The sequence below is a fragment of the Arvicanthis niloticus genome, chromosome 1 (assembly GCF_011762505.2).
Source record: "Arvicanthis niloticus isolate mArvNil1 chromosome 1, mArvNil1.pat.X, whole genome shotgun sequence".
In the NCBI taxonomy this organism is placed as follows: Eukaryota; Metazoa; Chordata; class Mammalia; order Rodentia; family Muridae; genus Arvicanthis; species Arvicanthis niloticus.
In genome coordinates, this window is record NC_047658.1 from 141,543,061 (window position 1) to 141,560,183 (window position 17,123).

General features: G+C 40.8%; 1 protein-coding gene across 3 annotated transcripts in view; it reads right to left on the minus strand.

The window, feature by feature from the left end:
- Window positions 1-17,123, minus strand: part of Slc16a12 (solute carrier family 16 member 12) — an 82,686-nt gene that overhangs the window by 45,485 nt on the left and 20,078 nt on the right. Inside the window, exon 2 of one of the 3 annotated variants that reach the window (XM_076919421.1) lies at window positions 2,809-2,916. The exons of the other annotated variants lie outside the window; for them this stretch is intronic. The gene's annotated coding sequence lies outside the window, so the exon portion shown is untranslated. The remainder of the gene's footprint in view (window positions 1-2,808; window positions 2,917-17,123) is intronic. 3 annotated transcript variants of the gene reach the window in all.

Sequence of the window (17,123 nt, forward strand, 5' to 3'; positions counted from 1 at the left end):
CTAAGCTAGAATTTTAAGCCAGCTTTCCCTCTGTCATGAGTCACTTGTGGCACCAGGGCATGATGGTGGGCGTGGGCCAAGAGGACTCATACATGGGAAACAAGGCCTAGAACAAGAGAGGCACCCTGACCCTGAAGTGCCCGATGGAGCCCAGCTTGTCACCAACTGGAAGGACGAGGAGAAGATCTGGCACCAGAGCTACAATGCCTGTGAAGAGCAAGAAACCTTGCCCTCCAACCCAAAAGCCTATAATGAAAAGATGGCTCAGAGCATCTTTGAGACCTTCAGCATCCCAGGCATATACATAAATCATGGCAGCAGTGTCTCTGTTTTTTACCACTGGCATCACTATATACTCCAGCAATAGAGTCATCCACACTGCTCATCTAAAAAGGAGTCCCTCTGCATCCTTGCATCCGAACCTGGTTGGCAATGACCTGACAGACTACCTCATAAAGATACTGATCACACGTGGCTACAACTTCACTACCACGGCTAAGTGAAAATTGTACATGAGATCAAGAGGCTTGCTAAGTCACCTTGGACTTTGAGCAGGAGACCACCTGGCTCTGCAACCTCTCCCAGAGAAGAGCTACAAGTCGAAGGACCGCCAGGTCATCACCATGGCAACGAGCAATCTACCATTGCAGGCATTTCTTTCAGCCTTTCTTTCCGGGTTTGTAATCCTGCATCACTCACAAACTACCTTCAATTCCATAATGAAATGTGACATCACATTCCCAAATATCTCGATCCCAGTGTAATGTTGCTGGATGGTACTGCTGTCTCCCCAGGCTTTTCCACCAGGGCGCAAAGAAATCCACTGCCTTGGCTCCCAGCACAGTGAAAATCATGACCATGACTCTGCTTGGGCGCAGGTTCTCTATATGGATGGGGACTCCAACCTGATCCTGTTGGCCATCTTACAGCAAACATGGATCGGCACCCAGAAGGTGTCACAAGCCCCACCCCTCTGTCATGCTCCGCATATGCTTCCAGCTGTTCTGTGGGGGAGCTGCTTTACAAATTTTCTTGACAGTACCTAATACACACACAAAAAAAACAAGATGTTGCCATGCTATTTACTAGTATTTTAATCTTTGTGGGGTTTTATTGTTGTAGTTGATTTGGTGTCTTTGACTCAGGGTTGAAAAATTGTAACTGGAAAGGGTATAGCATTTGGTTGGCTCAAGCATCCTCAAAGAAAGAAAGACTGTCTGAAATAACAGCCATATAAAATAAAAAGGGCCAGTGGTAGTTGGTTCTGTGGGTGAAGGCATTTGCCACATACACCTGACCTCTTGAATTTAATTCATGATAATGCAAATGACCAAGTCCCACAAGTTGTCTTCTGACTCCATATGCATGCTTTGGCACACATGAGCTTCACACACACACACACACACACACACACACACACACACACACACTAAAAAATACAAGTTCAAAATTCAAAAAATCAGCTTGTGATTTGTTACAATGCATGTGGCAGGGATACATATGTGCATAGGTAGATATATGTGTGTGCGTGCGTGTATGAATAAAACAGAAGGCTTAGCCCAGCCTGGCTTTTCACTGGAATCTTTCAAAGTGCTTTCCTCTTGCAAAGTGATGCAATATTTGATAAGTAAATAACACAGAGGACAAGTCCACTTGAGGACAGCTGCCCCTCGCAGATCGAGAAGGCTGTTCCCTTAGCACTCTACGTTCCCATGAGGAAATCACTTTGGTTTCTTTGATGAACTTCCTCAGAAAATGCCGAGAGTGGACAACTGGACTCACTGGGGGGCTAGGAGATAAGACCAAGTTAACATTCATGAGATATAAATCAATAAAGCTTGAATTATGCCCAATAGCTCTCAGATTTGTTTTTAGCTTTGTGCGAACAGCAGTCCTCCTGTCTCTTCCAAGTGCCTCAGCAGGCTTAGAATCTTTAGACAAGATAATCTGAGGAGAGTGACCATTTTGATTTCTGGCAAATAACCATCTGCAAGACTGAAAAATTCAGTTCAGGCTCTAGCCACTCCTGTCCTCAGTCTCATTCCGCATCCAGAAACCACCCTCAAGTTATGCAAATTTAGTTGACTAAGTCTCTTGCCTCAAGATTGACACCAACTAAAACAGCTCAACAAAGGAGAGAGAATGGCTGCTTCCAATTCGGCCCATCCCATCCTCTTTTCTCTCAGGAACTATGGGCACTATGACTAGTGCCCAGTGACTTTTCCTCTGGATTCCATGCTAACAAATTTGGTTTTATGGGTTCGAACCCGAACTAACATGTGATCAACTTGTCACAATAGAGAACATCACAGGCAAACCTATAACCAAGTATGAGAAGCCCTAGTAAAGACTCTAAGAGTAGAAAATACAAGTCAAAAAGAAAAAAGGAAAAATAAAGACCCAGAAAATTTAACAGCCTGAACCCACTCTTTCTAAAAGGAAACACATCAGTGTACTTTCTTGGCCTGAATGCCAAGCTGGGGGCTGCAGGTGTGACTGGGTCTACTATTAATCCACTAAATCTGCCTATATATATATATATATATATATATATATATATATATATATATGTATATATACGTATATATATATATATACGTATATATATATATATGTATATAAAATATATATACGTATATATATACGTATATATATACGTATATATAAATATATATGTATATAAATATATACGTATATATTTATATATATATAAATGTATATAATATATATATATATATATATATATATATATATATATATATATATCACACACTGGAAGGCTGAGACAAATGAAACTTATTTTCTTACAATTCTGGAGTTCAGAGGTCCATGACTAAAGTTCCAGAAAACTCGGCTTCTCTTTCTGGTTTAGAGACGGTGCCTTCTTGTTTACCTGGTTTTCCTTGAAGCAAATGCCTGGGCAAAAGGAGAAATTTGAGTTCCCCCGGTATCACTTCTTACAAAGTGCAAAGTTTGAACATAGATTTTCTTTTGACACTCAGGCTGAAATGTAACCCCCATTAGGAGCTATTAAAAACTAGAGCCAGTTGAGATCTTTGAGAAACAATTAGGACACTGCCTTCAGCAATGGATCCACCCAGTAATGCCATTAATGGCTTAATGTGGACGTGGATTACTTCTGGAGTATGTTTACTATAGAGCCGGTTTAGTTAGGTCTTTCTTACACTCTCTATTTCTCATTATGTAGCACCTTATACTGCATCAACAAACAAGGAGGACATCATTAAAATGTAGGTCCTCCATCTTGGACCAGAACCATAAGCCAAAATAAACCTCATTTTTAGATAATATATTATGCAGATTAGTTTTAATTGCCAACTTGACACAACAAAAGATCACCTGGGAAGATAGTCTTGCTTAGGAATTATCTAGATTAAATTGGTCCATGCATGTGCTAATGCAGGGTTGTTTTGAGATTTAATTGATGTTCATAGTGGGCAGCACCATCCCCTAGGCAGATGTCAAGACCCAGCTCATAGTGGGCAGCACCATTCCCTAGGTAGGGGTCCTGAATGATGTAAAAGAGGAGAAAGTTAGCAAGAGCAAGCTTATTCTCTCTTTGTTCTTAACTGTGAATATAATGTGACCAATTGTTTGAATTTCTGCCGTGAGACTCTCACAAAATGATGAACTTAGAACTGTAAATCCAATAACCCCCTTTCCACCCCTATGTTGCTTTTGGTCAGAGTGTTTTTCACACCAATATAAATGAAGCTAGGACACTTCTTAGACACTGTGTTTTTAGCAAGAGGAAACAAACTAAGACAGACATAAAAAACTAATTCAATTAGACCCAGAGCCACCCTTAAGACCTCATTTAGATGTAATGACTTCTTCTCAGGCACCATCTGTAGATACAGTCATGTTGAGGGTCAGGGCTTTAGCGTGTGGGTTTTAGGAGACTCAGCCATGCAGCCTGTGAAAAATTCCTTCAGCTCATTCATGGAGAAGTTTGCAGAGTCCCTGCTGGCTGTAGCTTAGAGGCATAGGGCATTTATGGCCACATGCTTACTACTGCAGAATGGCTTAGGATCATGATGGATATTGAGGTCAGCCTGCCCTAAAGACAGGAAGCCCCAGCTTAATGAAGTGAGTGAATCACCGTACTGCTGATAGGAACGCAATAAATCATAGCAATTCTCAAAAGCAGAAGGGCATACTAATTATTAGTGTTTAAATGGCACTCCCCACCTGCCCTGCTCTGGTTTATACACATTGTGTTTCTGTACACATCAGCTAATCGAGTTCTCACTATAACTGGTTTGACATTGTGACTGAGAGTACAGTTCTCAGACATCCAAATTTCTGCATTTAATCTCAACCATATGTGTGTGTGTGTCTGATAATGTGTGAGACCTAAATTATTGAGAAATGGTATCCACTTCCCAGTAGAACATTCTTATATTTTACCGTAGAACGATTTGTTACCTTGTTACAGGGTATTGCTATGTGTCAAAAATCCTGCTTCACAAGTGATAACAACATCCTTAGCCCTAACAATCCCAGATGTTTAGACTCATCTGAGATAAGATATAAGATAAACAATACATATAAAATCATGCTGTGGCACAGGCAAAAAATACACACATCTCAACTCCTGGTATTATTGCTTTTATTATTACTGTATTTTTGAAGATGAGAAAACTTGTGACAAAGAGACTCCTATTTAAAAAAATACAACTAGTATTTTTAAAAAAAAAAAAAAACCACCATCTGGAATGTGGCACAGGAATCATGAACTCCAAAGCTCGTGTCCTCAACACCTGCTTTGCTATCTCTACACGTAATAAAGAATCCATTTAAATAAAACATAGTCTGTCTAAGAAGGCTTTTAAAAGTGATTTAGGGCCTGGCATGATGGTGTACATCTTTAATCCCAGCATCCAGAAGACAGAGAGCTCCATAAATTGGAGGATATCCTGCTCTACATAACAATTTCTAGGCCAGCCAGAGCTACAGTGAAACCCTGTTTCAAAGAAATTAAAACAAAAATTATAATAAAATATTTTTAGATTTTTTTCCACATCAATTGGAAACATTATGTGCCTTAATAGAAAACAAGCTGAACTTTGAGAGAAATTTAAAGTGAACCCTGCCTCCAAAAAACATCTCTGTGTGTTTTGCTTCATGCTGGCCTCTTCCAAACTCTGTTCATCAGACCAGAAGTACATCTCATTCCAAAGAATTGAATTGAATTAGGCTGGCTGAAAGATGCTGACAGCCACATTTTGCTGGAAAAAGAATTAATCTCTCTCTCTCTCTCTCTCTCTCTCTCTCTCTCTCTCTCTCTCTCTCTCACACACACACACACACACACACACACACACACACACACACACACACAGAGTTCTCAAGTAGGGGTAATTTGATTCTCAGAGAATATTTGGCAAAATGTAGAGGCAAATTTGGTTGTCATAATTGAGTCAGAGTAAAACATGAGTCAGAGACCCCAATAAGCACAATATGTCTTTATACATACTCTATGTATGCATATTGTACCAATTGTATGGTGTACAGAGGCCTCAGTAGACATTTCAAATACCAGTTAGGAGATATCTTGGTATCAAGTAGACAGAAGGCAAGAATGCTGACAAATATCCTACAATACACAGGACATTCCTGGAAAAACAAGTCAAAAGAACTCCATGACCCCAAGTGTCAATAGGAACATGGTTATGAAACTGAACTAGACCCAAAACATGAACTCATGCAACATCAAAGAGAGGGAGAGATGGGGAAATCCCTTATGTTGGCTTCAGTGCCTCCCTGGGCCCAGATTCTATCTGCTCACTACGTCTACTGGCTCTTGCTGCCCCAGGTTCTCCAAAATACTTTAAGCTCTTTGTTCTTCATGTATGTGAGCCATTCTACAAAACTTCCCTTCTTCCCAATGCCAGTTAAAGAGTTAATGTTGCCCACATCTAAATATGCTTGAGACAGGCCTTAGGGAGATGAGCTCAGAAGGCAGAAAGAACATTTCACGCAGATTCAGTGAGAAGTGAGGGCAGATGTAAATATACTGATTGAGAAGGAAAATGGAGGGATGCAGAGAGAAAGATGGAGAACAATGAACTGAGGGGAAGAAAATTTGTCAGGGTAAAGAAGTCCCAGTATATTTGTGGGCAGGAAAAAAAGAAAAAGAGAAGCCTAAAGAGACCATAGATATAAATAGCAGAAAGGTCAAAATAAACTTGAAAGATGTACCATGACTTGGAGTGGTAAAACAGACTTGCATGTGTGTGACTATACTAAGCCTAATTCGTCTTTTAACTAATTAAAAGGGAAATCAAGAAAATGTATAACAGACTTTCCTCCTGGACCAACTGATAGATAAAGAAGGAGCCACTTCTTTTCTGAGTTAATTGCTACTTCTGGCTTGGCTTGGTGGCACATGCCTTTAATCGCAGCCCTCAGGGAAGCAGGAGCATTTTCCTGATTAGTCATTCACATGAAAAGAAAGGCCCAGACCACTGGGTGGTACTACCCTTAGACAGGTAGCCCTAGGTTGTTTTAAAAAGCAGTCTAGGCAAGCCATGTAGGACCAGCCAGTGAGCAACCTCCCTGGATAGGTTCTGCTTCTTCAGTTCCTACTTTCAGATTCCTGCCTCAAGTTCCTGCCTTAACTTCCTGCCGTGATGAACTATAAGCTGTAAGATGAAAAACAAAATAAAACACACGAAAACCTTTCCTCGCTACGTTGCTTTTGGTCCTAGTGTGTTTAACACAACCATAAAAAGCTAAGACGTTATCTTTTCACTGTTTTATAGGCCTAAAGAAATGTATTTTTAATCCCCTTTTGCTCCAATAATTAAGTAATCAGCTGAATCAGAAGTCATGGCAGAAGCAGGATGAAGATGAAAATGAGTTTATAGCATAAAACAGACAAATGTAGGGTACTTCCTAAAGTCATTGAGTCGAGGCAGACTATAACAACACCATGGGTTCCTGCAATGCTAAAGCGTCTGGTACAACCTAAGATTAGCATCCAACTGTGAAAATGTACGGTTCCAAGCCACAGAGTTCAGCAAAGTAAACCCAGACTCAACTCACTGTCCTGGCTCCATTTCTGTCGAGCAAACTAATTAAATGCACAACACACAATTTTCTCAAAGAACTACAAAACAGTAATGTTTAACATTGAGTTTGGGGTTAGCCATGTGAACGTCTACTGGGAATAGTAAATAGAAGTGTTTTAAGTTCAGCAATTAAACCCATCAGTCCAGCAACACAAAGGACCTGAAACCAACTATTAATAAATAGGTGTATTATCTCATCTATACTGTTGATAGGAATATTAATTGGTTCATTATTTTTGAAGATCGTGGTAGTATTTAAAAGCAAATAACTTCAAACCCAGTTCTTTCACATTTGGAAATTTGTCATACAGTAACCCTGTCACAAATAGTGTGATGTTTGTGCAGAAGAGTCCATCAGCATAACCTGGAACTAAATTGCCATTAGCAGAGAATCAGTGTGGTCAGCTGTGATGGGTCCAGCAGAGTGAACACACCCAAGTCTGCTTCCTCCTAATGTGCCATTGACAATAATACAACAGAAAGAACTAAGCCACGGGATAAAGAGAACAGGAGGTAAGGTGATGGCAAATAAGAGATGCCCGACTCTTATTTGCTGGAAGCTGGGAAGAGAGTGAACAGATGGGATCTGACTTAGCAAAACAGGGACCAGAGGTCTAAACAGATGTATTTTAACCCCCACCCCAAGTGCTTTTTAAGCTTTGAATTTGCTAGTACCTGAGGCTGGCTTTGAACTCCTGATCCTCCTGCTTCTAATCCTGAAGGTTGGCATTTCCAGGTATTTTCTATCACAGATAGACCCATTTTTAAAAATTCATCTTTGGACAAACAAACAGTAGCAGATAGGCCACAATGCGTGATAGAAGTGACCGATTTGTAGGACCCACCAAAAAAAGATCAATAATGGAAGAACAGAGACTCTCTAAAGTATACTGAGAATAAGCTGGGCTAAAAATAAAATTAGTGGGAAATGCTTAAAAAATGCCAGCCCTGTCCCTTGATAATTAGCCTTGTCTTTTGGGAGAAAACTGGTTCTGAGTGCATTTATTCTGTAGATTGCCACGGACTTCCTTTTGAAGGACCAGACAGCTGGGTCATGTGGGAAAAGTGAAATACTATACCAAAGCAAATGGGTTACTGTGCTAGTCAAGTCCCCTATCCCTAAAGCCTACCATATGTGACTCCAGCCTGGACAGTAGCTTCCAAGCAAAGATCCAAATATGCTTGCTGTCTCTGACCAAGCTAAGGGAGCAGCTCCTGACATTTGAAAGCTGTGAGCAGTCACTGTGTGCAAGGCTGCTTACTCAACAGCAAAATTTGCCAACCACCTTGCCTTCTAAATCAGCTTGTCAGTGACTCATTCTGAGATGAACAGACAGCCACAGATCAAATAATTAAGAGTTTACTTATTAACATTATTAAGAATTATATTAATCATTAATATAGAATTAGAGAGAAGAATCGTGAAAGAAAGATGTGAACTTAGGGAAGCAACCATACTTCCAAGCATGAAAGGACAGGCGAACACATGAAAGAAAAACATTTAAAGCATCCTATGTTAACAAGTCCAGCAGGTGGGTGTTATGCTGGCTTCGGGGTCGAAGGCCTGTGTTACTCTTGCAGATGGTCAGTTCCCAGCACTTACACTGTTGCTCTGAACTATTCATAACTCCAGGTCTAAGGGTTCCAACATGCTCCTCTGACCTCCATGGGCACTGGGCACACATGTGGGTGCACATATGCTGGCAAAATGCATATCCACCTAAAGTAAAATAAATAAATCTAAACAAAAATTAACAATAAATAAATCCGAAGAGACAAGTGGACGACACATAAATGAGACAAGAATAGAAACCAATAAAGAAATAGACATGGAGCCATTCAGGTAGCTTAGCAGGGAAGATCATATCCCACACAAGCCTGACTACCTGAGTTTAACTCTGTCAACCCACAGTAGCAAGAGAGAATCAATTACTTTATGTTGTCCTCTGACCTCCACATACATGTCCTGGGTATGTATGTGCCTACACACAGGTACACACGTGCACACATACAGACATATGTATGAAAACACACATGAATGCACAAATCACATATGTGATGACAATAAAATAAAGAAGGAAAAACATTCGAAAGCTATAAAAAGAACCTTTTGAGCTTAAAAAAAATAATAAAAATGTAAAATTTAATAGAACTAAAAACAAAATTGATAAAAAAAACACTGCACAAAATACGCAGGGGCACAAAGATATGTGCAATATTTTAAAGAGTAAAAAATTCATAAATTAATTCAGGAAACTCAACATCCAAGTAACAGTATTCACAGAAACAAGAAGAAAATAAACAATGAAATAAATACAATCAAAATCCTATCCTACTCCTCAGGTCTATTAAAATTAATATAAAGGCCCACAGCCCCCCCCCCATCTCACACCACCAGCCAAAGTCAAATGAATATGTAAGTCAAAAGCAGCACAAGCATAATGCAACAGTGCTCCTTACCCATGATCTTGCCTTTAACAATCTGTTACCTTGATCAACCATGCCCCCTAAACGTTAATTTAAAATCCCAGAAATAAACCTTTTATAAGTCTTCAGTTGCCATCTCTAGGGAGCACAGTAAAGGGCCACACTGCTCTTTCCTGTCCCACTCAGAGCAATTCATCCCCCTACATGTCACCTACCTGTGACAGTGTAGAAAGACCACATCCATACTGCTTTTAATTATTGTATATTGTTAGAATTCTTCTGTTTTATTAAATTAGCCTGTATTCTTGACCTCTTATTTGTCTCTTTTATAAATTCAACTTCATCAGGTGTATATGTATGAAAGAAAAGCATAAAATTCAGAGTTTAGCACTATTCGTAGTTTTAGGTCTCCACTAGGAGCTTTGAAGATTATCCCATGGGGCTGTGGGGGCAGGGGGATTGCTGGATCTCTGGTAGTTAAATGGAATGAGAAGAATTCTAAAACAGAAATAAAAAGCTCCAACTGTAAAAGAGACAGCTGTTATAGTTGACTACATTGAAGTCAATTACTATGTTCACCAGAGAACATGTTTCAAGGTCTTATATACCCCAGGCTGCCCTTAAATTTGCTGTGTAGCTAAGGATAACCTGAATTTTATAATCCTCCTGCCTCTACCTTTCCATTGTCTTTGTTAGATGTGAGCACCACCACACTCAGTACTGGGGATCAATCCCAAGGTTTTGTACAAACTAGACAAGGACTTTATCAACTGAGCTACATCCCCAGCTCTTGAGAGATGTGAGGAACATGGGAAAGTGAAGACAGAGAGTGGGAGGATGCATCGGCAAGGTATGTAACCAGCAACAGGCTTCTGCAAAGAATATAGCAGGAATACCACTGAGCAGCACAAGGTCTGGTACAGAAATACAAACCAAAGGCAGCCAAGGGATCCTACAGAAGGATTAACTACAAGAAGACAGCTTCATGAGAAGACCACATTTGTAACCACAGGAAACAAGTTGGAAATATGAGAGAGACAGGCACTATGGTGTATGCAAGCATTAGGAAGCTAAGGAAAGATGATTAAGAAGTTCAACTCAGCCTGGGTGCTTTAGCCAGGCTCTGCCTCTGAAATAAACAGTACAATCTAACGCAAGGAAATGCAGCACAATGCAACACAACAACACAACAACACAACAACACAACATAATGAAGTTTATTCCGTAAGGTAAATAAAGTGTGTTTGGACTATCTGCTGTAGTTAGGAGTGTATCATTATTGGTTCATCAAATCGTAACAATTTGTCACACTAATGTAGAGTGTTTATAACAGAGGTAAGTGTGAGCAAGCACAGGGAGTCTGTGGGAACTCTGTATCTTCCAACTGGTCAATGGTAGAATAATGCTGTGCTCAGATTAAGTGACTGTGAATGCTTATCAACATCCCCACTCCAAGGCTCAGAGAACATGGAGGAGGAGAAGATAGAAAGAATGAGGCAGAGGACGTGGAGGAGTGCTTTGAAGTGCTGTCTTCTTACACATCCTGGGTATTGCACTTAATGACGGTGCTATTTTCCTTGAGGAAGAGAGATGCACTCTTCTTTGGGGCTGTGGTTACTGGTAAGTTGCCCATGTCGCAGTGGATGTGTGTCCATACACAAAGCCAACATTAAATGGACTTAATGGGTTGTTCAAAAGAAGGAGAAGGAAGAGAAAGAGGTGCCCATGGTGGGAGGCAGAATGAAGCTGAAAGAGATGTGTTGGGAAGGATCCAGGGGCAGTTAGAAGGGGGAAATAAGGGTGGATATGAAGATATTTCATTGTATACATGTGCTAAAGTCTCAAAGAATAAAAAATATTAAATATAAATAATTAGCAACAGCATCCTTGAAGTGATAAAGTCTATTAATTAAATGCACATGCTCAGAAAAGGACATTCCTTTTCCCAGTCACATCGGATTGACAAACAGTAATTCTGAAGAGTAGCAACAGTAAACATTGGGAATGGTGTGAAGGCGGGACATTCATATGCCATTTTGAAAGTGAAACTTTGTGAAATAAAGACAGGCATTCCACACAATCTCTGCTATGCCAGGAGAGATGAAGACAAATATTAAGTGACCGTGAGTGGTCATCAACATCCCCACTCCAAGTCTCAGAGAACATGGAGGAAGAGAAACATAGAAGCACAGATGTGAGAAACATAGAAGAAACGTTTGAAATTTCTAGTGCCGTTAAACATCTGGCACTCAAACAAGGGCCACTGTACACATGGGGAAACAGACACACAGGCCAGCAGCTCACCCAAGGCCACATGGATGTTAGACTTTGTGGGTGACTAGGCACAGTGTCTCTACGAATACCACTGATGTTGGAATTTGCACAGAGCACCTTGTTCCTCCATTCTGCATGGAGAAACTGTGACTTACAATTCATGTCCTGACAACATTCCTAGAATAGGTTTTGTGACAAAGACATAAAGACAGGGAGAAGGCAGCACTGAATTTGGACAGTACATCACTGCTTAAAACTTTAATCACTTCCTCCTTGTCCTGAGAAGAGCACCTAGTCTCTTTACAGTGTGAGTACCTTGAATGACCTGACCTCCTTCAGAGCATCAGCCATCACCTGTCACTATCCCCCACCTACAATACACAGCTTTCCAGACATTCATTCCATTCTTAGAATATGCCAACCTCATTTCTGCCTCAGGCTCTCATAGTCTCTCTTCCTCTGTAGTACTTTCTCCCTGTCTTCACAGAGCCAGCCACCTCTTGCCAGGTATCTCTCTGTTCACGTGTCTCTATCTGGGCCACTGAGATGACTCAGTGGGTATTGCTGCACAAACTTGATGACCTGAGTTTGATCCTCAGATCCGAAGAAAAGCTGGAAACAGAAAAGAGCCGCCACAAAATTGTTCTCTGACAACATTCAAGCTAGGACATCCAGGTCATGCACTCACACACATCATGCAAGCAAACACACAGAACAAGAGCCGTAATAGTAACAATACATAAAAACAAAGCAAAATAATTTTAAGTCCCTTTCTGAGACTCCACACAATAACGATTATGTAGCACCTCTGTCTCTAGCACCTTGTCACTCTGAATTAAATGAAGCTTCTCACTCGCCTGGCCACACACCTGGCATTATTTGTGTCATTCACCAATTTGTTTACTGTTACTCTTCAGACTGGTAAGCAAACCCCAGAAGGAAGAAATTTCCTCCAAGGGAATAATGTAACGCTTCCTTCATATAAGATGAATTCTAATGAATTATATAATAAATGTATCAAAACACTTATTTTGTGTGTGTGTGTGTAACTGGCTTCTATATTTTTGAATTATTTTCATTTATTTTAAAAATGCCCCATTAAACTAAAGAGCTTTCAACAAGCATCATTATGTAAATACAGGCTTGTTTGATTTTGGGAAAGTAAAAAAGGAAGGAGGAGGAGGAGGAGGAGGAGGAGGAGGAGGAGGAGGAGGAGGAGGAGGAGGAGGAGGAGGAGGAGGAGAAGGAGGAGGAGGAGGAGGAGGAGGGGCTGGAGAGATGGTTCAGCAGTTAATGACACTAACTGCTCTTCCAGAGGTCCTGAGTTCAATTCCCAGCAACCACATGGTGGCTCACAACCATCTGTAATGGGATCTGATGTCCTCTTCTGGTGTGTCTGAAGACAGTGACAGTGTACTCACATGCATGAAATAAATAAATCAATCATGAAGAAGAGGAAGAGGAGGAAGAGGAAGAGGAAGAGGAAGAGGAAGAAGAAGAAGAAGAAGAAGAAGAAGAAGAAGAAGAAGAAGAAGAAGAAGAAGAAGAAGAAGAAGAAGAAGAAGAAACAATTTACACGTTAATGCCATCTAATCCACAGTAACTATTACAATCTCACTCCAAACTATAAAAGGCCCTTGTAACCCTTCCCGCTGCCTGCACTGGCCTGTAAGACTGCTTTCTTCAAGGCTTTTTACTTCCTATATGCACATTTAGCTTGAAGGAGACAATGCATGAAATGATTGTTCATCATAGGGTAAAGGAAACAGGAAAGGTCTAGTAGGAACATGTCTATGTACATTCCTAACTTTACATAGAGACCAGACCAGTTGTCATAGGTAATAACTTAAAGACAACCTAGAGGCCAGGTAGGTCAAAAAAACATGTGTTCCTCCACATATGAGGCTATAAACCCACACATTTTGAAAATATCCTTAAGTCAAAGGGCTGGAGGTGTAGTTCAGTGGCAAAATTCTTCCTAGTACACAAAAGGAGATACAAAGACAAGAAGGAGGACAGAGAAAAGGGAGATAGGGGTGGAGAGGATGGACAGAAAGCAGATAACAACACAAAACCTCTAATATACCTAACCTATGAAATAGCATGGCTTAGCCTAGACTACCTCATACTCAGAATGTTTAGCCTACAGCTGGGCAAAATAATCTAGCAATAGAGTCTACTTCATTCATGTCCAATGTCTCTTATGTACACACATAGGTATTGTGTGTGGCAGCAACACAGGAACCCAGCACACTGTGGAGTATGCATTACCCTTCCTCATGATCATGTGGCTGACTGAGAGGCTGTGTCTCACTGTTACAGTCCAGCATAAGAGTGTCTAACTGAATACTGCTAACCTAAAACAAGATTAAAATTCAAAATTTGAACTATGGTTTCTACCAAATGTATATCACCTTAAAGGTATTTTAGAGTTTAAAAATAGTCATAAGTTGTCTTAAGTTTATTTTCTGTTGTCATGTTAAAATACTCTGACAAAAACAACTTAAGGGAGAAAGGGTTTGGTTCAGCTCACAGTTCTAAGTGACAGTCCATTCCAGTGGAGAAATCAAAGCACCAGGATCGTAAAGTAGATGATCACGGTGTGTCCACAGTCAGAAGAGGGTGACGAACGCAGGACAGTGTTCAGCTCACTTTCTCCAGGCTTATATAGTTTGGGATCTCCTGCTTACAGAATGGTGCCACCTACAGTGGTGCGTCTTCCCATTCTAATTAGCATAATCAAGACAGTCTCCCACTGATGATCTCAGAGGCTCACCTCCCAGGTGATTTTAGATTTTGCAAGTTGACAATCATCACTAGCCATCACATAAGTCAAACATTTTCATAAATGGAGGTTCCCTCTGTAGTTGATGAGCAAAACTCCACAGTAAGATTGGCAAGTCATGATGTTTGCACTGTCCCCATCACATCTGGATCACTAAGACCTGCATTAGCCAGGACTATAGTAAAGGGAAAAAACAGGATGCCTGGAAAGAGCCGTGGAGCTGGTTAAGCCACTGTGTCAGAAAGCTGGAAGCAAGGAAGGAAGGAGACAGAGAGCCAAGCACTGCAGGCATCAGCCGTTTCTGCATGGAAAGTCTGAAAAATCTGGACCCAAGGAAGAAATGCTGAGGAGAAAGAAGCAGAGACATTGTTGCTTAGGTGTAAAATGATGAGGAAAAAGTAGAGATAAACTTGACTTTCCCATTCCAATACTGAGCTGACCTTCTATATCAGCTCCTTCCCTGAAATCAGTCATCAGCTCACACTTCCTCCCTTATCTGAACAAAGGCATCATCACAGGGTTCCTCACAGGACAGGTTCAGGGAGCTTCATACTTGTGGTCCTCTGAGCCAGCCAGAACTATATCTCAGCTACAGTAACAAAAGCAAACACACATTCTAGAAAATGACATTGAAGATCGATTACAATGGTAAATCTCATACAGTCTCTTAACTGGTTATAACATAGCCCTGAGCCAGTTGTTTCTGATACCTAGTCCATCAAACTCACTAGCAGAAAAATACAAAACAAAACTTTCTGATCCACCTGCTCAGCCTGCACATGATCTAGCCCAATAGTCATTGGGAAAAAAAAAAAAAAAACTGAATTATATTATGAATGGGATAGTCTTTACTTCTTTAAAAAGGTAGTAATTAACTCCATAAAAATATTTCTTGTACCTTTTTTCCCTTCAAATTGCTATATCGTGGCTGCTGTTTAAGCTGAGACAAGCATTTGCTGTGGGCTTTAAAACTTACTGGAAAATTACACAACACGCAGTTTCACTGAACAGGAAGCACGCTTCCCTTCCTCTTGCGGTCAACTAAGGTGACCCGACAAACTGTGGTAAGAGAACAAACGGGAAAGGAGAGGTCTGTGGTCTCCATGCTAAAGGCAGAGAAGCAGTAGGGGTGTCAGGGCCACAGAGAGGCAAGAGTAGGGAGTTGGTCTGCATGTCAGTGGTCTAATCTACTGCCAGGGAGCTCTGGCTCTCTTTCACTGATCAGAGAAGCACATGGTGGCAGGACCTCAAGCACGAAAGCAGCCGAGGCTAGCCTTGACATGCACAATGTCATGAGCAGCATAAATAAAATGCAGGTTGGGCCATGTAAAAGTAGCCATGTTAGAGCAAAGGGGAATGATCATGAACTTTGAAAAGGAAGCAGCTAGACTCCCAATTCAGAACACTTTCCATGGTCATGTTACATGCATGTCATATGTCTAAGGCAGGGCTCGGAGAAAATGCAGTAAAAAGACAATAACAACAATAAACTGGTAAATTGTCACTATTTGTAGGAAATAGTTCAGAAATTTTATTTACTTATTTATTTATATACACATGCATGTTTGAATATAACTTTTAAAGGATAAAATTATAACTCCACGTGCATTACAATGGGTATTGTAAGAGCAAAAGAAAATGATGCTTTGGCAAGGGTGTAGAGGAATTGTAACTCTAGTGTCTTTCTGGTAAGGTTGTAAAATGGTCTGGTCTCTGTGGAAAACACTGTGGTGCATCCTCAAGATGTTATAAAGAGAATTGCCATAGAATCCAGCAATCCCTCTTCAACAATTAGAAGCATGCCCTCAAACCATCATGTGTACACCAGTGTTTCTCCGTACCACTATTCCTAATTGCCCCTGAGTGGAAGCCACCCAAACCAAATGTCTATTGACAGGTGACTGGGTGGACAGAATGTGTTCTTTATACACCATGTGCCCAGCTTTAAAGGGAAGGAAATGCTGACAGATGCTGCAGAACAAGTGACCCATAGCAGATGGTGCTAGGAGAAAGGGCTGCATGGTTCCAGGGGTGGTGTGTCTGGAACAGTCAAAGTCATACATACAGAAAAGAAAACAAAGGTTGCCAAAAGCTGGAGGGAGAGAGAGAAGGGAATGGGGCCAGTATGTGGAGTTTCAGCTTGGAAACAGGAAAAGGCTCTAGAGATGGGTGCTGATAAGGAATACATAGCAGTATGAATCTGTTCTTGACATAAGAAGACTATACTTGGTCCCTGCCCTGGTTTCCTGGCATACAGCTCTTCAAACACTTGACATTTTAAGAAAACAAAGATCTTGGAAACCATAAGTTCTTACATGCTAATGAGGTGACTGTTGGTTGGGGACTCCTGGGGGGCCTCCAGATGGAACTGGCTGCCAGAAGAATTGTCCATGTGATTGGAAGGCTGCTATATGCTTTGACACTCCACCCTTAACCTTGGAAAGAGAGAGGATCTGAAGAATGACTTAATGATCAAACAGTAATGATTTAATCGACCATGCCTAAGTAGTCATGCCTCTATAAAACTGTAGAAAGACAGC